The following is a 25138-nucleotide window of genomic DNA, read 5'->3' as shown; positions in this document are numbered from 1 at the left end:
CACATGCATAAAGTCATGGCATTTCACATTATCATGCAAGACAGGACTCCACATCCTATCCTAGTGGACATGATCTTCCTATTGTGCTTGACCTTCTATGACATCTATGAGCCCGACACTCTAGGTTCGACCATATGAACCTAGGGCTCTGATACCATTCTGTAACGACCCGAAAATCGGACCGCTACCGGTGCTAGGATCCAGATCGACTTAAGGCCGCCGGGACCCGTAGCAAGCCTGACATAGAACCTGTAAACCTGTTCAATCCCATACATGATCAACAATCATACATAAAAATTAAAACTTTTCTTTCAATCATTCCTCATACACCAAACTCAACTTGTGCATGCACTAACATAATCATAAACTTGACCCCTCAGTGGGATCTCATCAATGCCCCAATGGGCGATACATCATAAGTTGAGTTGGTTAAACATAAACATCAATAGACATTAAGATCATGTATCAACAAGGGATTACAATACTCATAGGGTCAAGCACAACTATAACCTCAATATACCTCATTACATAACATACTGTAATCTCTTACATTACATCATAGTACAATTGTCATGTCCACAATCTAACTATTACATAAACATACTTCAAAACTCTGGCTAACCTCCTGGTCTACCCTGTACCTGCACATCTGGGGTTAGGGGAGAGGGGTGAGCTACAAAGCCCAGTGAGCAGAATAATAAAACAATTTAAAACATATGATAACATGGAATGCATCACAACACAGCTAATCACATCAAGGATGAATTTGTCACCAATAGTCCCCTACATGGACCAATTGTGCCAGGGGCGTAGAATGGGCCTCACTGGTCTTTCTCTTACATAACATAACATAACATGGTCCAACTGTGCCAGGGGCATAGAATGGGCCTCACTGGTCTTTCTCTTACATAGTGCCAGGGGCGTAGAATGGGCCTCACTGGTCTTCCGTACCGTATCATCATCATCATAGCATAGGGGGACTAATGGATCATTCAACATCCATCCGCATCATCAAACATAGTATGCAATGCAACATATTCGTGAGTCTAATGCAACACCTTATTATCTCATGGCATTCATGATGCGTGAATCATGTTAAAACTGATTTATTTATTAAAAAGCATAAGAGTTATTCCACTCACCTCTGGCTGAAGCTCTACTGACTCTGAAGTGACTGACTCACTGCTAGGGTCCTCGGTTCCTCGGGTCCGAACCTACACAGGTGGACTCAAATGAGGGACCAAACATACATGAACATAACTCTAAAACATCCCCCAAAAACCCCCTAAAATACCTCAAAACAATCATGCAAAAACATGCAAAGGAAGGCTGGACAGGGCAGGTTCGGCGGCACCTTCGGCGGCCAAAAGTCCCTCCAGAGCCGAAAGTCAGGCACTTTCGACGGCACCTTCGGCGGCCGAAAGTCCCAGACAGAGACGAAAGTCTCTTTTCGGGGGCAAGCTTCGGCAGCCGAATGCTGCCTCCACAAGGGGGTTCGGCGGCCGAAAGTTCCTTCGGCTGCCGAACCTGTTTTCTCCCAAATGGGCAGAAACTTGGCTCAAATGAACCTCTTGCCTCCCAAAACCTCAAATCATGCATAAACTTGTTCTAAAACATGCATACATATCATACATCACACCTAGGGGTCTCAAACTATCAAATACCCCAACTACAACACTTCAAACATGCCACATTGTTCAAAAACATAACATTTGCTCAAAAACTCATACAACCCTAAACATGCCATTCTACCCCATAAAACAACTTAAAACTTACTTAAAACATACAATGAGCTTAAGATCGGCTCTTACCTCTTGATGATCGAGAGAGAGGCGACCTAAACTCGGAGATCCAAGCAAATGAGCTCCTGAGTTCCCAAAGCTCCAAAACTTGTCTTAAATGCTCAAAACTTGCAATGTGAGGTGAAAACTCAAGAAAAATGGAGGAGATTTGGAGAAAGAACACAAGATCTGGGGAGAGGGAGGTCGGAAGCTAGCTGTGGCCGAAAATGGGAGAAAGCTCGCCCATTTCGGCTAAGTGACCCTTTTATAGGTGGCTGGCCAGGCCACGTTCGGGGGCCGAAAGTGCTTCCGCATGCATGCCATGTTCGGCGGCCGAACTTGACTTTCGGCGGCCGAACCTGGACTTCCCTCACTCATGCTTTCGGGGGCCTAACGTGCCTCCAAAACGCATGCATGTTCGGTGGCCGAACTTGACTTTCGGCGGCCGAACCTGGGTTTTCCTCCAAGGACTTTTCATGCAAAAACTCATTTAATTTTCATACTTAAAACATTAAAATTCATGAAAATATTTTATAAAAACATGTTTTTACCCTTCTAGAGGTTCCCGACATTCGAAATTCCACCGGACGGTAGGAATTCCGATACCGGAGTCTAGCCGGGTATTACATGAGGCGAGAGGTTGGGGCATAGGAGATGGACAAAAAACTCCTACAGGAGGAGTGCTCGAGGTTGAAAGATCGAGTTGAGGAGGTGGAGGGCACTATGAAAGAGACTCTAGAGTCGATGGACAAGCTCCTGACGGACTTGGACCAGGAAAATACTTCAAAGTCATGCCTTGAAAATCGAGGAAAAGTAATCGAGGATCAAACGACCATACTTCAACACCAAGTCCAGGAACTGCAGTCTCAGGTAGAGGAGAATCGGGCTGCCTCCAACAGAATTGTTGAATTAGAGGCCAAGCTTCAAGAGACGGTGGCCTGGGGAGAAGAGATGTTCGTTGAGGGCCAAGACTCGGTTAGGAAGGAGTTGGTGAAGCAGTTTTCTTCTGAGGATTTTGCTTGGATAGATGACATCTTTCCAGAAGAGGAGGGCGAGGACGAGCAAGAGGAGGAGAGGATCGATGATATTCATTGAGACTCGGGAAGAGGAACCTTAAGTCATCACTTGTAACAATCCGAAAACCGGACTGCTACCGGCGCTAGGATTCAGATCGACTTAAGGTCGCCGGAACCCGTAGCAAGCCTACTATACATCCTGTGCACCTGATAAAATCCCACACATGAACATACATTTTCATAAAAATTTTAAGCTTTTCATATACCAAGCTCGACATGTGCATTCCTCATAAACTATAAACATAAAACCCACACTAGAGCCCTCATCAAATGCTCTAGTATGGTCAACATCATATACATCAAGCTTGGATCAACATAACTCATTATAAAACTTTTACATAATAATCATGTTCAAAGGGATTTACAGAAACATAAACTAGGGCAAAGCACAAATCTATCCATTACATATTACATGTCCACTACTATCCATTACATAAACTATACTCGCCTCCAGCCGACTTTCCGAGCTAAACTTGACCCTGCAAACCTGGGGTTAGGGGAAAGGGGTAAGCTATAAGAGCCTAGTGAGCAGAACCATAAAAACAGTTTAACAAATATGTACTTTCATGAAATGCATCACAACACAAACAATACACATCAAGGATGGACTTGTCACCAGTAACCCTCTACATATCCAAATAATGCCCGGCCCTCGACGGAGCTCCTCAAGACTTCCTCTTAAACATAACATAACATATCCAACTGTGCTAGGGGTGTAGAATGGGCCTCGACCTGGACTTTCTCTTACATCGTGCCAGGGGCGTAGAATGGGCCTCGACCTGGACTTCCTTATCATCTCATATCATATCATATCGAGGGCTAGTGGGTTATCCAATATCCATCCACATCAACAGTAAATTATGCAATGCATCATATTCGTGAATTCTAATGCAACAACCTATTACATAACATGGTATTCATGATGCATGAATATGCTTAAAAGTTTGATTACTTTAAAAACAATAGATTAGTTTAGTTCTACTCACTTCTGGCTGACGCTCGACTGACAAAGACGCAGCTGGATCACTGAAGGTGTAATACCCGGCTAGACTCCGGTATCGGGATTCCTACCGTCCGGTGGAATCTCGGATGTCGAAAACCTCTAGAAGGGGTAAAACCATGTTTTCATAAAAATTTTTGATGTCTTTTATGGTTTTTAATGGAAATAAATCCAAGTTTTGAGTGTAGAGGGCTTTGGAGACTTTGCCAGGTTCGGCCGCCGAAAGCCAGGTTCGACCACCGAACGTGAGGAGGTTTTGGGAGCGCTTTAGGCCTCCGAAAGCCTTGTTTGAATCAGTCAAGGTTCGACCGCCGAACCTCATGTTTGGCCGCCGAACTTGCATGCGTTGTGGGGGCACGTTAGGCCGCCGAAAGGTGGTAAGGATAGCCCTATAAAAGGACCCCATGGCCGAAACGGACAAGCTTTTCTTCCCGTTTTCGGCCAAGGTGAGTTCTCCACCGCCCCTCCTCTGTTTTGAGCTTCTCCCTTCGAGTTTTCATGTTTTTCTTATGGGTTTTCACCTTGTTTTGAAGATTTTTTCGAGTTTAAAGCAAGTTTTGGAGCTTTGAGGTTCAAGAACTCAAATCTCTCCCATCTCCGAGCTAGGGTCGTTTTCCTCTCGATCTACAAGAGGTAAGGGTCGATCTTGAGCTCACTACATGTTTTTAACAAGTTTTAAGTTGATTCTTGAAGTAGAAATGCATGTGTAGGGTTTTATGAGTTTTTGGGTTGATGTTGGTTTATGGGCAATGTATGTTGGATTTGTGTTGTTTGATGTGTTGTAGATGGGGTTTAAGATAGTTTGAAGCCCCTAGGAGCTTGTATGCTTGAGTATGTGTGTTGTAGAATAGGATTATGCATGTTTAGAAGGTTTGGGAGGCTTTGGAGGCAAGAGGAGCCAAGTTTCTGCCCTTTGGCAGAAACCAGGTTCGGCAGCCGAAGGACTTTCGGCCACCGAACATGGCTGGGGAGGCAAGCCTTTCGGCTGCCGAAGCCTGCCTCCGAAAGGAGACTTTCATCTCTGTCTGGGAGTTTCGGCCGCCGAAAGTGCTGCCGAACATGCATGAGTTTCGCCTCTGTCTGGGAGTTTCGGCCGCCGAACCTGCCTGACTTTCGGCTCTAGAGGGACTTTCAGCCGCTGAACCTGCCGCCGAAAGTGCCCTGTTCAGCCTTCCTTTGCATGTTTTTGCATGATTGTTTTGAGGTATTTTAGGGGGTTTTTGGGGGATGTTTTTAGAATTTTATTCTAGTTGTTTGGTCCGTCATTTGAGTCCACCTGTGTAGGTTCGGACCTGAGAAACCGAGGACCCCAGCAGTGAGTCAGCTGCTTCAGTCATTGTCAGAGCTAGCCAAGAGGTGAGTAGAATAAACCTTTACGATTGAAAGCAAATAAATTATAAAGTTTTGAGCATGTTCATGCATCATGAATGCCATGTGATGAATTAGGTTGTTTGCATTAGAATTCACGAATATGTTGCATTGCATTTATGATGTTGATGTGGATTGGTTATTGGACGATCCTTTAGTCCTCATATGATATGATGATGTTACGGCATGATACGGTATGGAAGTCCAGGTTGTACCCATTCTACGTCCCTGGCACGATGTAAGAGAAAGTCCAGGTTGTACCCATTCTACGTCCCTAGCACATTGGAATGTTATGTTATGTTAAGAGAAAGACCGGTTGACCCATTCTACGTACCGACACTTTGGAATGTAGAGGACTATTGGGGACAATACCATCCGAAATGTGATTTGTTGTGATGTGTTGCATTACATGATGGCATGGGATTTTTAAATGTTGTTTTTCATTATTCTGCTCACTGGGCTCTTGTAGCTCACCCCTCTCCCTTAACCCCCAGGCTTGCAGGTACGGGCTAGACAGAGAAGTCAAGGAGAGTAAAGTCATGTATTTGTAATAGATAGAATGTGGACATGACGAATTTGTAGAATGATGTATTGTAAAAGTACAGTATAGATATGTAATGTAATGATGTTTAAGGATGTTAAGAGTGTGCTTGACCATAGTATGTTGTAATCCCTTTTTGATACATGATCTTAATGTTTATTGATGATTATGTTTAACCAACTCAACGCATGTTATGCCACCCATGGGGGGCATTGTTGAGGTTCCACAGGGGGATCAATGTTTATAGTTATGTTTATGTTCAGTGCATGTACAGGTTGAGTTGGTGTATGAGAAATGATGTATGGGATTAAACAGGTTCATAGGATGTATGTTAGGCTTGCTACGGGTCCCGACGGCCTTAAGCCGACCTGGATCCTAGCGCCGGTAGCGATCTGATTTTCAGATCGTTACAGAATGGTATCAGAGCCCTAGGTTCATATGGTTGGATCTAGAGTGTCGGGCTCATAGATGTTATAGAAGGTCAAGCACAATAGGAAGATCATGTCCACTAGGATAGGATGTAGAGTCCTGTCTTGATTGATGATGTGAAATGCCATGATTACATGCATGTGCATTAATGATATGTGATGTATGTGATGAGGGTTCATGTGTGCCCACATGGACCATATGATGCTAATGTTTGCTTGTTATGTGCTGCCTTTCAGAAAACAGGATGAGGGGAACTCGTCGATCTGCACGATTGACTGGAGTGCCACCTGAGGATGAGGGCACGAGCGCCCATCCTCCTGCATTGCCTAGGGCAATGTCATGTAGATCAAGCAGAGAAAGAGTGTCAAGGGACCCTAGAAGGTCTTTTGATGCTAGCAGAAGGGGGATAGATAGAGGAGGAAGTTCTTCAGATGTGAGGGAGGTTATGGAAGAGGATCAGAGGAGGGATGGGAATCTAGATGTCAGCATGACGGAAGAGGGGACAGGGGAGTCACAGGGAGGCGTTCAGGCCTCGAGGTATAGTTTTCCACCCCATTATCCGCCCTTTTCCACAGGGTTCAGGGTATCCGATGGGAGGCACATCGGATTACTCCAGCTTTAGCCCCTACCCTACCTACATGCCTTATCCACCTTTCTATCCACCTCACCCCCAGTACCCAGCTTATCCACCCTCACCCTTTTATCCTCACCCGGCAAACCCCACCTCGGGGAATGCTGCACCCCCACCTCCACCACCTACAGAACCAGCAGCCCCAATTACTCAACCTTCTAGACCTAGCTCAGCCAGTAGGAGCAAGGTCAAGATGACCGACTACATGAAACTGGGTGCTCCTCAGTATGAAAAAGGGGATGACCCATTTGTGTATCTTGAAAGGGTTAAGGTGATCACAGATGAGATTGGGGCTGATGACAGTAGAGCCATTCAGATGGCTGGGTTCACGCTTAAGTGCAAGAAGGCACGAGAGTGGTTTAAGAATTATGTGAACCCGAAAGTGGACAGCATGTCTTGGGAGGAGTTTGCAAATGAGTTTGCAGGATGGGCTTTCCCAGATAGTTCAAAGGAGCTGAAGATGATAGAGTTTGAGCAGTTGAGGCAGACTAATGAGATGGGTGTAGAGGAGTTCACAGACAGATTCTTGGAGCTGTTGCCATTTGCAGGGCAAAATCTTGACTCGGACCAGAAAAGGTCAAGGAGGTATATCATGAAACTCCACTCTAGATATTCCTCCTTTGTAACATCCTCTGGGCCCACAACAGTAGATATTGTCCGCTTTGGGAGAGCACCTTCGGCCCATCTTACCCCTCACGGATTTGTTTCTGAGGGTTCACGCAAGCGTCCTTCCCCTCAAAATGCGTCTACTGTGGTCTCTTGGGGCTTGCCCTTATAAGGCGTCCCCCCTCCTTACCTCTTTCGATGTGGGATAATTTCAATCCACCTCATAGGGCTTCTACCCCCCATAAGGCCTGAGCGTCCTCGCTCAGCACACCGTACTCATGAGGCCCAGGCTCTGATACCAATTGTAACATCCTCTGAGCCCACAACAGTAGATATTGTCCGCTTTGGGAGGACAATAATATACCTAAAAAGGGAGGAACTAAAATCATAATAATAAAATGAATAATAATATACCTAAAAATGGAGGAAGCCCTATGAGGTGGATTGAAAGTATCCCACATCGGAAAGAGGTAAGGAGGGGAGACGCCTTATAAGGGCAAGCCCCAAGAGACAACAGTAGACGCGTTTTGAGGGGAAGGACGCTTGCGTGAACCCTCAGAAACAAATCCGTGAGGGGTAAGATGGGCCGAAGGTGCTCTCCCAAAGCGGACAATATCTACTGTTGTGGGCTCAGAGGATGTTACAATTGGTATCAGAGCCTGGGCCTCATGAGTACGGTGTGCTGAGCGAGGACGCTCAGGCCTTATGGGGGGTAGAAGCCCTATGAGGTGGATTGAAAGTATCCCACATCGGAAAGAGGTAAGGAGGGGGGACGCCTTATAAAGGCAAGCCCCAAGAGACCACAGTAGACGCGTTTTGAGGGGAAGGACGCTTGCGTGAACCCTCAGAAACAAATCCGTGAGGGGTAAGATGGGCCGAAGGTGCTCTCCCAAAGCGGACAATATCTACTGTTGTGGGCCCAGAGGATGTTACAATTGGTATCAGAGCCTGGGCCTCATGAGTACGGTGTGCTGAGCGAGGACGCTCAGGCCTTATGGGGGGTAGAAGCCCTATGAGGTGGATTGAAAGTATCCCACATCGGAAAGAGGTAAGGAGGGGAGACGCCTTATAAGGGCAAGCCCCAAGAGACCACAGTAGACGCGTTTTGAGGGGAAGGACGCTTGCGTGAACCCTCAGAAACAAATCCGTGAGGGGTAAGATGGGCCGAAGGTGCTCTTTCAAAGTGGACAATATCTACTGGTGTGGGCCCAGAGGATGTTACATCCTTGATCCAGTCAGCAGATAGGGAGAGCTTCCATGCCATAGTGGATATGGCCCGGAAAATGGAGGCCAGTAACATCGTTCAGGGAACAGCAGACAGTCAGTGGCACAGTCTTCTGGTTCCAAGACCCCAGGCTCTTCTTCTCTGAGTGCAGCAGCTTCAGGTAGAAAAAAGTGGAGTAATACCACTAGGAAGCCCAAGAAGAACAAGTTTTGGAACAAGGTCAAATCCAGTCTGGGACTAGGGAGTGGCTCGAGCTCTGGTGCGGATAATGCAGTTTGTGCAAAGTGTAGTAGACCGCACAGGGGAGTTTGCCGGGCTGGGACAGCAGCCTGCTTCAGATGCGGGCAAGAGGGACACATGGCTCGGGAGTGTCCTAGGGCAGCTTTTGGAGCACAGTCTCAGCAGACGGCTTCTGGCAGTGTGGCTCAACCAGTAGCTCCAGCCATGACTCAGGCCAGTGGCAGAGGCAGAGGAAGAGGGACAGCCTCTTCATCAGCAGGTTTCAGAGGTGAAGGTCCATCAGCTCCAGCACGAATCTTCACCATGACTCAGTAGGAGGCAGATGCATCTAACACCGTAGTGGCAGGTAATTTAGTCATTGGTTGTTCAGATGTGTATGCCTTGATGGACCCTGGTGCATCTCATTCTTTTATTGCTCCGAAAGCCGTCGAGAGGTTGTGTCTGATGATCTCTGGGTTAGAGTGTCCTCTCTGGGTCAGTGGACCCAAGTGTGATCCATCAGTGGCTGAGTCAGTCTGCCAGTGCAGTCCAGACTTTATTGAGGGAAGATGCCTTTCCGCCGACCTTGTGGTTCTAGACTTGACAGATTTTGACGTCATTCTAGGGATGGACTGGTTATCTACCCATGGTGCTACCTTGGACTGCAGGGACAAGGTAGTCAGGTTCAGAGATCAGGATGGGTTAGAGGTTGTCTTCAGGAGAGACAGGAGGGGTACACCTAGAGGTCTGATATCAGCTCTTCAGGCTCATAGGTTGCTTAGGAAGGGATGTCAGGGGTATTTGGCTCATGTGAGAGAGCTCAGCAGTCAAGTTAGAGAGCCCGCCTCGGTGCCAGTGGTTAGAGAGTTCCTAGACGTCTTCCCAGACGAGTTGCCAGGTTTACCACCTGCTAGGGAGATAGAGTTCGAGATAGAACTGATGCCTGGAACCCGACCGATCTCTATCCCTCCCTAAAGGATGGCTCCAGCTGAGTTGAAAGAATTGAAGGAACAGTTGCAAGAGCTGGTAGAAAAGGGCTTCATCCGACCGAGCACCTCACCTTGGGGTGCACCAGTCTTGTTTGTCAGAAAGAAGGATGGATCCCTTAGACTTTGTATCGACTACAGGCAGTTGAACAAAGTCACTACCAAGAATAAATACCCATTGCCAAGGATCGAGGATCTATTCGACCAGCTAGCAGGATCGGGTTGTTTCTCCAAAATAGATATGAGATCTGGGTATCATCAGCTGAGGATCAGAGAAGAAGATGTGCCAAAGACAGCTTTCAGGACTAGATATGGGCATTTTGAGTTCCTTGTAATGCCGTTCGGGTTAACCAACGCCCCTGCAGCATTCATGGATCTCATGAACAGAGTGTTTAGCCAATACCTGGATCACTTTGTTATTGTCTTCATAGATGATATCTTAGTGTATTCCAGGAATGCAGAGGAGCATGCCCATCATCTGAGGTTGGTTCTGCAGACCTTGAGGGAACATGGCTTGTATGCCAAGTTCTCCAAGTGCGAGTTCTGGCTGAGGAGCATTTCATTCTTGGGGCATATGGTGTCAGAAAATGGGATAGAGGTGGACTCCAAGAAGGTAGAAGCTGTGGCTAACTGGCCTAGACCCACTTCAGTGACAAAAATCAGGAGTTTCTTGGGTTTGGCAGGTTACTACAGGAGGTTCGTTCAGGACTTCTCAAAGATTGCAGCTCCTCTGACCAGCTTAACCAGGAAGAATCAAAAGTTTGTGTGGACCGACCAGTGCGAAGAGAGTTTTGAAGAGCTTAAGAAGAGGTTGACTTCAGCACCAGTGTTAGCTCTACCATCTAGTGATGAGGATTTTACAGTCTTTTGTGATGAGTCCCGTGTGGGACTGGGTTGTGTACTAATGCAGAATGAGAGGGTGATTGCTTATGCTTCTAGACAGCTGAAGAAGCACGAGTTAAATTACCCCACGCATGACCTAGAGATGGCAGCAGTAATCTTTGCACTCAAGATGTGGAGGCACTACCTCTATGGGGTAAAATGTGAGATCTTTACAGATCATAAGAGCCTACAGTACATCCTGAGTCAAAAGTCAGGCAGCCGAACAGAGATGGCTGAACAGGGCACTTTCGGCGGCAGGTTCGGCGGCCGAAAGTCCCTTCGGCGGCCGAACCTGGTTTCTCCCAGAATGGCAGAAACTCAGCTCTCCTATGCACATTTCGCCTCCCAAGCTCAAATCATGCTTACCACTCAACCAAAACATGCATACAAGCTCCTAGGGGCCTCAAACAAGCATATACCCCAACTACAACACTTCAAACATACTCAAACATGCCACATTGCTCAAAAATCCCATAAAACCTAACATAGCTCAACTAACTTAAACATGCATTTCTAACCCATAAAACTTCATAAAACTTATTTAAAACATATAAGGAGCTTAAGATCGGCCCTTACCTCTTGAAGATCGAGAGGAAGACGACCTAAACTTGGAGATCCACGAAAATGAGCTCCTGAGTTCCCAAAGCTCCAAAACTTGTTTCAAAAGTTCAAAATCTTCAATGCAAGCTTAAAACTCAAGAAAAATGGTGGGGATTTGAAGGAAAAACACTAGATCTGGGGAGAGGGAGGTCGGAAGCTAGCTATGGCCGAAAATGGGAGAAAGCTCGCCCATTTCGGCTAAGTGACCCTTTTATAGTGGCTGGCCAGGCCACGTTCGGGGGCCGAAAGTGCTTCCGCATGCATGCCATGTTCGGCGGCCGAACTTGGGTTTCGGCGGCCGAACCTGAACTTCCCTCACTCATGCTTTCGGGGGCCTAACGTGCCTCCAAAACGCATGCATGTTCGGCGGCCGAACTTGACTTTCGACGGCCGAACCTGGGTTTTCCTCCAAAGACTTTTCATGCAAAAACTCATTTAATTTTCATACTTAAAACCATGAAATACCTTAAAACATTTTAGGAAAACATGTTTCTACCCTACTAGAGGCTTCCGACATCCGAGATTCCACCGGACGGTAGGAATTCCGATACCGGAGTCTAGCCGGGTATTACATTCTCCCCCCCTTAAGAACATTCGTCCCCGAATGTACCTCAACTAGCACATAGCATGGCATAAAACATAACATACATAGCACATAAACACATAGAGATCTAACCTTAAAAGAGATGAGGGTATTGCTGGAGCATAGACTCCCGTGTCTCCCAAGTGCATTCTTCCAAGTTGTGGTGGTTCCATAGGACTTTCACCATCGGGATTTCCTTGTTTCTTAACTTTCTGATCTGGGTGTCTATGATCCGTACTGGCTGTTCAACATAGGTGAGATCCTCTTGGACCTCCACATCAGGCTCACTAAGAACCTTGCTCGGATCTGACACAAACTTCCTCAACATTGAAACATGGAAAACCGGATGGATTCTTGCCATTGAAGCAGGTAAATCCAGCTTGTACGACACATTCCCAATCTTTTGCAAGATTTCAAAGGGTCTGATGTATCGTGGGGCTAGTTTACCTTTCTTCCCGAAGCGAACCACTCCCTTCATTGGAGACACCTTGAGCAATACCAGATCCCCCTCCTGAAACTCTAACTGTCTTCTGCGGACGTCTGCATAGCTCTTCTGTCTGCTGGCAGCAGTCTTGATTCTTTCTCTGATTATGGGTACCACCCTGCTGGTGATCTCTACTAACTCAGGCCCTGCCAAGGCCTTTTCTCCAACCTCTTCCCAGCAAACAGGTGATCTGCACTTCCTTCCATACAAAGCTTCATATGGAGCCATCCCGATGCTAGCATGATGGCTGTTATTGTAGGCAAACTCCACCAAAGGTAGATGCTGCCTCCAAGAACCGCCAAAGTCCAGCACACACATTCTAAGCATATCCTCGATAGTCTGGATGGTCCTTTCTGACTGTCCATCAGTCTGGGGGTGGAAGGCAGTACTGAAATCCAACCTAGTACCCATGGCATTCTGCAGACTCTGCCAAAACCTGGAGGTGAACTGGGGCCCTCTATCTGACACTATCGAAACAGGAACCCCATGCAGCCTGACGATCTCATCCACATATACCTGCGCCAACTTGTCCACAGAGTAGCCACTCCTGACAGGAATGAAGTGAGCAGATTTAGTGAGTCTGTCCACAATCACCCATATGGAGTCCACTCTGTTGGACGCCACCGGTAACCCCACTACGAAGTCCATAGCTATATTTTCCCATTTCCACTCTGGAATAGGTAGCGGGTTAAGCATTCCAGCCGGCTTCTGATGTTCCAGCTTCACCCTCTGACATACTTCGCAGGCGGACACGGACTGTGCCACTTCTTTCTTCATCGTTGGCCACCAATAAACCTTCTTTAGATCTTGATACATCTTGGTGGCTCCGGGGTGAATGCTGTATCTTGCATTATGAGCCTCTCTCATAATGTCTCCTTTTAGCCCTATGTCATCTGGTATACATAGTCTGCTCCCATAGCGGAGGATCCCCTTGCTATCGAATCTGAACTCACTGCCATTGTCTGACTGAACAGTCCTGGCAATCTTCACTAACTCCGGGTCCTCATGCTGTTTCTGAGCCACCTGCTCTAGAAACACGGGTGCCACTCTCATCTGGGCCACCAAGGCACCTGTACCAAACAACTCCATCTGTAGACCTTCCTCAATAAGCTTGTAGAACTCCTTCACCACTGGCCTCCTCTCTGCCGATATGTGGGATAAACTGCCTAGTGACTTCCGGCTTAGGGCGTTTGCCACGACATTCGCCTTACCCGGATGGTACTGAATCTTGCAATCATAGTCACTCAGCAGCTCCACCCATCTCCTCTGTCTCAAATTCAAATCTCTTTGACTCAGGATGTACTGCAGGCTTTTATGATCCGTGAAGATCTCACATTTTACCCCATAGAGGTAGTGCCTCCACATCTTGAGTGCAAAGATTACTGCTGCCATCTCCAGGTCATGTGTGGGGTAATTCAACTCATGCTTCTTCAGCTGCCTAGAAGCATAAGCGATCACCCTCTCATTCTGCATTAATACACAACCCAGTCCCACACGGGATGCATCACAAAAGACCGTAAAGTCCTCATCACTGGATGGCAGAGCTAACACTGGCGCTGAAGTCAACCTCTTCTTAAGCTCTTCAAAACTCTCCTCGCACTGGTCGGCCCACAGAAACTTCTGATTCTTCCTGGTTAACCTGGTCAGAGGAGCTGCTATCTTTGAGAAGTCCTGAACGAACCTCCTGTAGTAACCTGCCAAACCCAAGAAACTCCTGATCTCCGTCACTGAAGTGGGTCTAGGCCAGTTAGCCACAGTTTCTGTCTTCTTGGGGTCTACCTCAATCCCATTCTCCGACACTACATGCCCCAAGAACGAAATGCTCCTCAGCCAGAACTCACATTTAGAGAACTTGGCATACAAGCCATGTTCCCTCAAAGTCTGCAAGACCAACCGCAGATGATGGGCATGCTCCTCTGCATTCCTGGAATACACTAAGATATCATCTATGAAGACAATAACGAAGTGATCCAGGTACTGGCTAAACACTCTGTTCATGAGATCCATGAATGCTGCAGGGGCGTTGGTTAACCCGAACGACATTACAAGGAACTCAAAATGCCCATATCTGGTCCTGAAAGCTGTCTTTGGCACATCTTCATCCCTTATCCTTAGCTGATGGTACCCCGATCTCAGATCTATTTTGGAGAAACAACCTGCTCCGGCTAGCTGATCGAATAGATCATCGATCCTTGGCAAAGGGTACCTATTCTTGGTAGTGACTTTGTTCAACTGTCTGTAGTCGATACAAAGTCTAAGGGATCCATCCTTCTTCCTCACAAACAAGACCGGAGCACCCCAAGGTGAGGTACTCTGTCGGATGAAACCCTTTTCTACCAGCTCTTGCAACTGCTCTTTCAACTCCTTTAACTCGACTGGGGCCATCCTGTAGGGAGGGATAGAGATCGGTCTAGTTCCAGGCACCAACTCTATCTCGAACTCTATCTCCCTAGCAGGTGGTAAACCTGGAAGCTCATCCGGAAAAACATCCTGAAACTCTCTGACAACTGGCACCGAGGCCGGCTCCTTGACCTGACTGTCTAGCTCTCTCACATGAGCTAAGTACCCCTGACATCCCTTCCTAAGCAACCTATGAGCCTGAAGAGCTGATATCAGACCTCTAGGTGTGCCCCTCTTGTCTCCTCTGAGGACGACCTCTGACCCGTCCTGATCTCTGAACCTGACTACCTTGTCCCTGCAGTCCAAGGTAGCACCATGGGTAGATAGCCAATCCATCCCTAGAATGACGTCAAAGTCTGTCAAATCTAGAACCACAAGGTCGGCGGAGAGGCATCTTCCCTCAATAAAAACTGGACTGTACTGGCAGACTGACACTGCCACTGACGGGTCACACTTGGGTCCACTGACCCATAGGGGACACTCTAACCCAGAGACTATCAGACCCAACCTCTCAACGGCTCTCGGAGCAATAAATGAATGAGATGCACCCGGGTCCATTAATGCATACACATCAGAACACCCAATGACGAGATTACCTGACACCACGATGTTGGATGTGTTAGCCTCCTGCTGTGTCATGGTGAAGATCCTGGCTGGAGCTGATGGACCTTCACCTCGGGAACCAGAAGAAGAGGCTGCCCCTCTCCCTCTACCTCTGCCACTGCCCTGAGTTGTGGCTGGAACTGCTGGCTGTGCCACACTACCAGAAGCTGTCTGTTGGGGCTGGCCCATAAAAGGCGCTCTAGGAAAATCCCGAGCCATGTGTCCCTCCTGTCCACATCTGAAACATGTATTAGTCCCAGCTCGACACACTCCCCTGTGCGGTCTTCCACATCTCTGGCATTCTGTACCATCTGAGCCTGAGCTCGAGCCACCGCCAAATCCCAGACCGGATTTCAACTTGTTCCAAAACTTATTCTTCTTCGACTTCCTGGTGGTGTTATCCCACCTCTTCTTACCTGAGCTCTGAGAAGAGAAACCTGGTCCTCCTCTGCCTGGGGTCTTAACCCCTGAAGACTGGGTCACTGACTGCTTCACTGACCCCTCAACTATAGCACTTGCTTCCATTCTTCGAGCCATATCCACCACAGTGTGGAAACTTTCTCTCTCCGCTGACTGAATCAACGAGGAGTACCTGGAATGCAGCTTCATAACATACCTCTTGGCTTTCTTCGTATCTGTATCTAGAGCTTGCTCTGAAAAAGGCAATAGCTCCAAGAACTTATCCGTGAACTCCTCTACACCCATGTGCTCTGACTGCCTTAGTTGCTCAAACTCAATCATCTTCAGTTCTCTGGAACTGTCTGGAAAAGCCCATCCAGCGAACTCATTCGGAAATTCCTCCCATGTCATACCGTCTAGTCTCGGGTCCACATAACACTTGAACCACTCTCGTGCCTTCTTGCACTTCAGAGTGAACCCTGCCATCTGGATGGCCCTGCTGTCACTTGCCCCTAGCTCGTCAGTTATAGTCTTCACCACTCTCAGATACTCAAAGGGGTCATCCCCTGACTTGTATTTGGGAGCATCTAGCTTGAGGTAATCTGTCATCTTTACCTTGCTCCCATCAGCTGAGCTAGGTCTAGGAGGTTGAGTAACTGGGGCTGCTGGTTCTGTAGGTGGTGGAGGTGGAGATGCAGCATTCCCCGAGGTGGGGTTTGCCGGGTTTGGATAGAAGGGTGAGGGTGGATAAGCTAGGTACTGTGTGTAAGGTGGATAGAAAGGTGGATAAGGCATGTAGGTAGGGTAGGGGTTAAAGCTGGAGTAATCCGAGGTGCCTCCCATCGGATACCCTGAACCCTGTGGGAAGGGTGGATAATGGGGTGGAAAACCATACCCCGAGGCTTGAACGCCTCCCTGTGACTCCCCTGTCCCTTCTTCCTCCATGCTCACATCCAGGTTTCCATCCCTCCTCTGATCCTCTCCTATAACCTCCCTCACATCTGAAGAACTTCCTCCTCTATCTGTCCCCCTTCTGCTAACATCAAAAGACCTTCTAGGGTCCCTTGACACTCTTTCTCTGTTGGCTCTACAAGACATTGCCCTAGGCAATGTAGGAGGACGGGCGCTCGTGCCCTCATCCTCAGGTGGCACTCCAGTCAATCGTGCAGATCGACGAGTTCCTCTCATCCTGTTTTCTGAAAAACAGTACACATCATACAAACATTAGCATCATATGGTTCATGTGGCACACATGAACCCTCATCACATACACATCACATTCATATCATAGCATCAATGCACATGTATATAATCATGGCATTTCACATCATCATACAAGACGGGACTCCACATCCTATCCTAGTGGACATGATCTTCCTATTGTGCTTGACCTTCTAGAACATCTATGAGCCCGACACTCTAGGTCCGATCCTATGAACCTAGGGCTCTGATACCATTCTGTAACGACCCGAAAATCGGACCGCTAACGGCGCTAGGATCCAGATCGGCTTAAGGCCGCCGGGACCCGTAGCAAGCCTGACATATAACCTATAAACCTGTATAATCCCATACATGATCAACAACATGCATAAAAATTTAAACTTTTCTTTCATTTCTCATATACCAACTCAACCTGAACATACATGTACATAGTCATGGTCATAATCATGATCCCTCTGTGAGATCTCATAAATGCCCCAACGGGCGATACAACATGAGATGAGTTGGCTAACATCCTGTATCATTAAATATCTAAGATCATGCATCAACAAGGGATTACAATACTCATAGGGTCAAGCACATCTATAACCTCAATATACCTCATTACATAACATACTGAAATCTCTTACATTACATCATAATACAAATGTCATGTCCACAATCTAACTATTACATAAACATGCTTCAAAACTCTGGCTAACCTCCTGGTCTACCCTGTACCTGCACAGCTAGGGATTAGGGGAGAGGGGTGAGCTACAAGCCCAGTGAGCAGAATAGTAGAAAACAATATATTAAAATTTCATGCTTTTATGGAATGCAACACATCACAACAAATCACATCTAGGATGGTATTGTCACCTATAGTCCTCTACATAGTCCAACTGTGCCGGGACGTAGAATGGGTACAACCGGTCTTTCTCTTAACATAACATAACATATCATACAGTCCAACTGTGCCAGGGATGTAGAATGGGTACAACCTGGACTTCCTCTTACATCGTGCCAGGGACGTAGAATGGGTACAACCTGGACTTCCATACCATCTCATGCCATAACATCGTCATATCATATGAGGACTAAAGGATCATCCAATAACCGATCCACATCAACATCATAAGTGCAATGCAACATATTCGTGAATTCTAATGCAAGCAACCTACTATATCTCATGGCATTCATGATGCATGGATCATGCTCAAAATTCATATTCATTTATTTTAAAACTTAAGTTTATTCCACTCACCTCTGGCTAACTCTGACAAACTCTGTAGCAGCTGGCTCACTGCTGGGGTCCTCGGGTCCGAACCTACACAGGTGGACTCCAATGAGGGACCAAACATACATAAACATGACTCTAATATACTCCCCAAAAACCCCCTAAAACATCATGGAATAATCATAGGAAAACATGCAAGAAATGGCTGAACAGGGCACTTTCGGCGGCAGGTTCGGCGGCCGAAAGTCCCTCCAGAGCCGAAAGTCAGGCAGGTTCGGCGGCACCTTCGGCGGCCGAAACTCCCAGACAGAGGCGAAACTCATGCATGTTCGGCGGCACCTTCGGCGGCCGAAAGTCCCAGACAGAGACGAAAGTCTCCTTTCGGGGGCAACTTCGGCAGCCGAAAGGCCTGCCTCCACAAGGGGGTTCAGCGGCCGAAAGTCCCTTCGGCGGCCGAACCTGGTTTCTCCCAGAATGGCAGAAACTCAGCTCTCCTATGCACATTTCGCCTCCCAAGCTCAAATCATGCTTACCACTCAACCAAAACATGCATACAAGCTCCTAGGGGCCTCAAACAAGCATATACCCCAACTACAACACTTCAAACATACTCAAACATGCCACATTGCTCAAAAATCCCATAAAACCTAACATAGCTCAACTAACTTAAACATGCATTTCTAACCCATAAAACTTCATAAAACTTATTTAAAACATATAAGGAGCTTAAGATCGGCCCTTACCTCTTGAAGATCGAGAGGAAGACGACCTAAACTTGGAGATCCACGAAAATGAGCTCCTGAGTTCCCAAAGCTCCAAAACTTGTTTCAAAAGTTCAAAATCTTCAATGCAAGCTTAAAACTCAAGAAAAATGGTGGGGATTTGAAGGAAAAACACTAGATCTGGGGAGAGGGAGGTCGGAAGCTAGCTATGGCCGAAAATGGGAGAAAGCTCGCCCATTTCGGCTAAGTGACCCTTTTATAGTGGCTGGCCAGGCCACGTTCGGGGGCCGAAAGTGCTTCCGCATGCATGCCATGTTCGGCGGCCGAACTTGGGTTTCGGCGGCCGAACCTGAACTTCCCTCACTCATGCTTTCGGGGGCCTAACGTGCCTCCAAAACGCATGCATGTTCGGCGGCCGAACTTGACTTTCGGCGGCCGAACCTGGATTTTCCTCCAAAGACTTTTCATACAAAAACTCATTTAATTTTCATACTTAAAACCATGAAATACCTTAAAAAATTTTAGGAAAACATGTTTCTACCCTACTAGAGGCTTCCGACATCCGAGATTCCACCGGACGGTAGGAATTCCGATACCGGAGTCTAGCCGGGTATTACAAATGCCATGAGATATAGTAGGTTGTTTGCATTAGAATTCACGAATATGTTGCATTGCATTTATGATGTTGATGTGGATTGGTTATTGGATGATCCTTTAGTCCTCATATGATATGATGATGTTATGGCATGATATGGTATGGAAGTCCAGGTTGTACCCATTCTACGTCCCTGGCACAGTTGGACTGTATGATATGTTATGTTAAGAGAAAGACCGGTTGTACCCATTCTACGTCCCGGCACAGTTGGACTATGTAGAGGACTATAGGTGACAATACCATCCGAGATGTGATTTGTTGTGATGTGCTGCATTTCATGAAAGCATGAAATTTTAAATATATGATTTCACTATTCTGCTCACTGGGCTTTGTAGCTCACCCCTCTCCCCTAACCCCAGATGTGCAGGTACAGGGTAGACCAGGAGGTTAGCCAGAGTTTTGAAGCATGTCTATGTAATAGATAGATTGTGGACATGACAATTGTACTATGATGTAATGTAAGAGATTACAGTATGTTATGTAATGAGGTATATTGAGGTTATAGATGTGCTTGACCCTATGAGTATTGTAATCCCTTTGGATACATGATCTATAGAAATGTTTTATAATGTTCATGTTAGCCAACTCATCTCATGTTGTATCGCCCGTTGGGGCATAGATGAGATCCCACAGAGGGATCATGATTATGATCATGACTATGTACATGTATGTTCAGGTTGAGTTGGATGATGAAAGAAAAGTTTAAATTTTTATGCATGTTGTTGATCATGTGTGGGATTATACAGGTTTACAGGTTATATGTCAGGCTTGCTACGGGTCCCGGCGGCCTTAAGCCGATCTGGATCCTAGCGCCGGTAGCGGTCCGATTTTCGGGTCGTTACAGAATGGTATCAGAGCCCTAGGTTCATAGGATCGAACCTAGAGTGTCGGGCTCATAGATGTTATAGAAGGTCAAGCACAATAGGAAGATCATGTCCACTAGGATAGGATGTGGAGTCCTGTCTTGTATGATGATGTGAAATGCCATGGTTATATACATGTGCATTGATGCTATGATATGTTTATGTGATGAGGGTTCATGTGTGTCCACATGAACCATATGATGCTAATGTTTGTATGATGTGTACTGTTTTTCAGAAAACAGGATGAGAGGAACTCGTCGATCTGCACGATTGACTGGAGTGCCACCTGAGGATGAGGGCACGAGCGCCCGTCCTCCTACATTGCCTAGGGCAATGTCTTGTAGAGCCAACAGAGAAAGAGTGTCAAGGGACCCTAGAAGGTCTTTTGATGTTAGCAGAAGGGGGACAGATAGAGGAGGAAGTTCTTCAGGAGTGAGGGAGGTTACAGAAGAGGATCAGAGGAGGGATGGGAATCTGGATGTGAGCATGGAGGAAGAAGGGACAGGGGAGTCTTAGGGAGGCGTTCAGGCCTCGGGTTATGGTTTTCCACCCCATTATCCACCCTTCCCACAGGGTTCAGGGTATCCGATGGGAGGTACATCGGATTACTCCAGCTTTAACCCCTACCCTACCTACATGCCTTATCCACCTTTCTATCCACCTTACACGCAGTACCCAGCTTATCCACCCTCACCTTTCTATCCTAACCCGGCAAACCCCACCTCGGGGAATGCTGCACCTCCACCTCCACCACCTACAGAACCAGCAGCCCCAGTTACTCAACCTCCTAGACCTAGCTCAGTCGATGGGAGCAAAGTGAAAATGACAGATTACCTCAAGCTAGATGCTCCCAAATACAAGTCAGGGGATGACCCCTTTGAGTATCTGAGAGTGGTGAAGACAATAACTGATGAGCTAGGGGCAAGTGACAGCAGGGCCATTCAGATGGCAGGATTCACTCTAAAGTGCAAGAAGGCACGGGAATGGTTCAAGTGTTATGTGGACCCGAGACTAGACGGTATGACATGGGAAGAATTTGCGAATGAGTTCGCTGGATGGGCTTTTCCAGACAGTTCCAGAGAACTGAAGATGATTGAGTTTGAGCAACTGAGGCAGTCAGAGCACATGGGTGTAGAGGAGTTCACGGATAAGTTCTTGGAGCTATTGCCTTTTTCAGGGCAAGCTCTAGATACAAATACGAAGAAAGCCAAGAGGTATGTTATGAAGCTGCATTCCAGGTACTCCTCACTGATTCAGTCAGCTGAGAGAGAAAGTTTCCACACTGTGGTGGATATGGCTCGAAGAATGGAGGCAAGTGCTATAGTTGAGGGGTCAGTGAAGCAGTCAGTGACCCAGTCTTCAGGGGTTAAGACCCCAGGCAGAGGAGGACCAGGTTTCTCTTCTCAGAGCTCAGGAAAGAAGAGGTGGGATAACACCACCAGGAAGCCGAAGAAGAATAAGTTTTGGAACAAGTTGAAATCCGGTCTGGGATTTGGCGGTGGCTCGAGCTCAGGCTCAGATGGTATAGAATGTCAGAGATGTGGAAGACCGCACAGGGGAGTGTGTCGAGCTGGGACTAATTCATGTTTCAGATGTGGACAGGAGGGACACATGGCTCGGGATTGTCCTAGAGCGCCTTTTATGGGCCAGCCCCAGCAAACAGCTTCTGGTAGTGTGGCACAGCCAGCAGTTCCAGCCACAACTCAGGGCAGTGGCAGAGGTAGAGGGAGAGGGGCAGCCTCTTCTTCTGGTTCCCGAGGTGAAGGTCCATCAGCTCCAACCAGGATCTTCACCATGACTCAGCAGGAGGCTAACACATCCAACACCGTGGTGTCAGGTAATCTCGTCATTGGGTGTTCTGATGTGTATGCATTAATGGACCCGGGTGCATCTCATTCATTTATTGCTCCGAGAGCCATTGAGAGGTTGGGTCTGATAGTCTCTGGGTTAGAGTGTCCCCTATGGGTCAGTGGACCCAAGTGTGACCCGTCAGTGGCAGTGTCAGTCTGCCAGTACAGTCCAGTTTTTGTTGAGGGAAGATGCCTCTCCGCCGACCTTGTGGTTCTAGATTTGACAGACTTTGACGTCATTCTAGGGATGGATTGGCTATCTACCCATGGTGCTACCTTGGACTGTAGAGACAAGGTAGTCAGGTTCAGAGATCAGAACGGGTCAGAGGTCGTCCTCAGAGGAGACAAGAGGGGCACACCTAGAGGTCTGATATCAGCTCTTCAGGCTCATAGGTTGCTTAGGAAGGGATGTCAGGGGTACTTAGCTCATGTGAGAGAGCTAGACAGTCAGGTCAAGGAGCCGGCCTCGGTGCCAGTTGTCAGAGAGTTTCAGGATGTCTTTCCAGATGAGCTTCCAGGTTTACCACCTGCTAGGGAGATAGAGTTCGAGATAGAGTTGGTGCCTGGAACTAGACCGATCTCTATCCCTCCCTACAGGATGGCCCCAGCAGAGTTAAAGGAGTTGAAAGAGCAGTTGCAAGAGCTGGTAGAAAAGGGTTTCATCCGACAGAGTACCTCACCTTGGGGTGCTCCAGTCTTGTTTGTAAGGAAGAAGGATGGATCCCTTAGACTTTGTATCGACTACAGGCAGTTGAACAAAGTCACTACCAAAAATAGGTACCCTCTGCCCAGGATCGATGATCTATTCAACCAGCTAGCAGGAGCGGGTTGTTTCTCCAAAATAGATCTGAGATCGGGGTACCATCAGCTAAGGATAAGAGATGAAGATGTGCCAAAGACAGCTTTCAGGACCAGATATGGGCATTTTGAGTTCCTTGTAATGCCGTTCGGGTTAACCAACGCCCCTGCAGCATTCATGGATCTCATGAACAGAGTGTTTAGCCAGTACCTGGATCACTTCGTTATTGTCTCCATAGATGATATCTTGGTGTATTCCAGGAATGCAGAGGAGCATGCCCATCATCTGCGGTTGGTCTTGCAGACCTTGAGGGAACATGGCTTGTATGCCAAGTTCTCTAAATATGAGTTCTGGCTGAGGAGCATTTCGTTCTTGGGGCATGTAGTGTCAAAGAATGGGATAGAGGTAGACCCCAAGAAGACAGAAACTGTGGCTAACTGGCCTAGACCCACTTCAGTGACAGAGATTAGAAGTTTCTTGGGTTTGGCAGGTTACTACAGGAGGTTCGTTCAGGACTTCTCTAAGATAGCAGCTCCTCTGACCAGGTTAACCAGGAAGAATCAGAAGTTTCTGTGGACCGACCAGTGCGAAGAGAGTTTTGAAGAGCTTAAGAAGAGGTTGACTTCAGCACCAGTTTTAGCTCTGCCATCTAGTGATGAGGACTTTACAGTGTTTTGTGATGCGTCCTGTGTGGGACTGGGTTGTGTACTAATGCAGAATGAGAGGGTGATTGCTTATGCTTCTAGGCAGTTAAAGAAGCATGAGTTGAATTACCCCACACATGACCTTGAGATGGCAGCAGTAATCTTTGCACTCAAGATGTGGAGGCACTACCTCTATGGGGTAAAATGTGAGATCTTTACAGATCATAAGAGCCTGCAGTACATCCTGAGTCAAAGAGATCTGAATTTGAGACAGAGGAGATGGGTGGAGCTGCTGAGTGACTATGATTGCAAGATTCAGTATCATCCGGGTAAGGCGAATGTCGTGGCAGACGCCCTAAGCCGGAAGTCACTAGGCAGTTTATCCCACATATCGGCAGAGAGGAGGACAGTGGTGAAGGAGTTCTACAAGCTTATTGAGGAAGGTCTACAGATGGAGTTGTCTGGTACAGGTGCCTTGGTGGCCCAGATGAGAGTGGCACCCGTGTTTCTGGAGCAGGTGGCTCAGAAACAGCATGAGGACCCGGAGTTAGTGAAGATTGCCAGGACTGTTCAGTCAGGCAATGATAGTGAGTTCAGGTTCGACAGCAAGGGGATCCTCCGCTATGGGAGCAGACTATGTGTACCAGATGACATAGGGCTAAAAGGAGACATTATGAGAGAGGCTCATAATGCAAGATACAGCATTCACCTCGGAGCCACCAAGATGTATCAAGATCTAAAGAAGGTTTATTGGTGGCCAGCTATGAAGAAAGAAGTGGCACAGTTCGTGTCAGCCTGCGAAGTGTGTCAAAGGGTGAAGCTGGAACATCAGAAGCCGGCTGGAATGCTTAACCCGCTACCTATTCCAGAATGGAAATGGGAAAATATAGCTATGGACTTCGTAGTGGGGTTACCGGCGGCGCCCAACAGAGTGGACTCCATATGGGTGATTGTGGACAGACTCACCAAATCTGCTCACTTCATTCCTGTCAGGAGTGGCTACTCTGTGGACAAGTTGGCGCAGGTGTATATGGATGAGATCGTCAGGCTGCATGGGGTTCCTGTTTCGATAGTGTCAGATAGAGGGCCCCAGTTCACCTCCAGGTTTTGGCGGAGTCTGCAGAATGCCATGGGTACTAGGTTGGATTTCAGTACTGCCTTCCACCCCCAGACGGACGGACAGTCCGAAAGGACCATCCAGACTATAGAAGATATGCTCAGAATGTGTGTGCTGGACTTTGGCGGTTCTTGGAGGCAGCATCTACCTTTGGTGGAGTTTGCCTACAACAACAACCATCATGCTAGCATCGGGATGGCTCCGTATGAAGCTTTGTACGGAAGGAAGTGCAGATCAC

Source organism: Manihot esculenta, chromosome 5 (genome assembly GCF_001659605.2).
Source record: "Manihot esculenta cultivar AM560-2 chromosome 5, M.esculenta_v8, whole genome shotgun sequence".
NCBI classification, from domain to species: Eukaryota; Viridiplantae; Streptophyta; class Magnoliopsida; order Malpighiales; family Euphorbiaceae; genus Manihot; species Manihot esculenta.
The sequence above is the reverse complement of the archived record's forward strand: the minus strand, read 5'-3'. Positions refer to the sequence as shown.